A 1290-nucleotide genomic window follows, 5' to 3' on the forward strand; every position below is an offset into this window, starting at 1 on the left:
ATTCCACTCTTGTTTCTCTTCAGATCGTATAAATCTTTCGCCTTTTACTAAAGATTTCCGTGGAGAGGAACAGCAAGAGTATAACCCAATTTTTTGTTGCCCTGCTTTTAGTGGGGCTTTCTGACAATGTTCAATGAAAACTTCAAAAACTAGGAGACTGGAACACCACTGCTTGTAACATGCTTTCATAATATTGGGAGTTTTTCTGTATATCCTTAGTGTAGGGCTGGAGTTTAGTTTGCTATTTACACCTAATACTTTGATGCTAATATGTTTTGCTTCTGCTTTGCACTACTAGTGGTTTTGTTTATTTTTAATATATTTATCGTGTTCATTGTTCCTCACTGTGTATATTTATTAATGTGCCAACCTACCAGAACAAATTCCTAAACTAAACCTGGCAATGAATTTGTGTCTTGTGCCAATGTAAACATTTGAAGTTCAAAAATACTTACAAGAAGCCTTCACAGTTTAAATGCATCTTGGTGGTGTTTAAAGCATTTTTTTCTTTTGCCATAAATTAAACTGGACGTTTGCAAAACTGCCGAACTTGTGGATTTAAAAGCTGATTCCACCCAAAATACTGTTCATAGTTTTAACAATTAGTGCCATCAATACAGTGCCTTCTAACTAACAAAAAAAGTAGTTTTAAAGGTTTATTCCACCCAAAATAATGTTTTGTGTCCAAGTACTTACAATTGTCGTTTATTTTTCTTTTTTCCCCAGCTTAAATAATACTTTCTAACTAGCAAGTTGTGGATTTAAAAGTTTATTTAACCCCAGTAGTTCTTTCTGTTATGCACTTTAGTCTGGTATGGGTTGCATGTTGGACAAGTTGTGTAACTAGACTTTGTATGAAATTTGACATCACAAGATAGAAAAGAGAAGACTGAAAGTTATTAGTCAGTGATTATCAGGAGAAAATAACAAAACAACAATGCTATGGTTCCAAGATAGCATACAGATAAAGGTTAGAGAGGCAATACACAAGACACACACACACACACATATATATGAGCCGTATATATGCAGCTGTAAGCAAAACAAATGTTAACATCTATATGTTTATTATGGCAACTTGAGTTTTAAATGACGGGTCTTAGTCACAACAAAAACTATCACACACTTTGGTTCTGCCACAGATTTATTAGAAGTCCATTATGGTCTTTACAAGTGCATGTGGATATATAAAGTCATCCTTGTGTTTTGCATCTCCACCCTTTCAAATCTTGTCTTTTCTATCTTGGGACTACAAAGTTCACACAAAGTCCATTTGCACAACTTGTCCAA

Source organism: Stegastes partitus, unplaced genomic scaffold (assembly GCF_000690725.1).
Source record: "Stegastes partitus isolate 25-593 unplaced genomic scaffold, Stegastes_partitus-1.0.2 Scaffold601, whole genome shotgun sequence".
Taxonomy (NCBI): Eukaryota; Metazoa; Chordata; class Actinopteri; family Pomacentridae; genus Stegastes; species Stegastes partitus.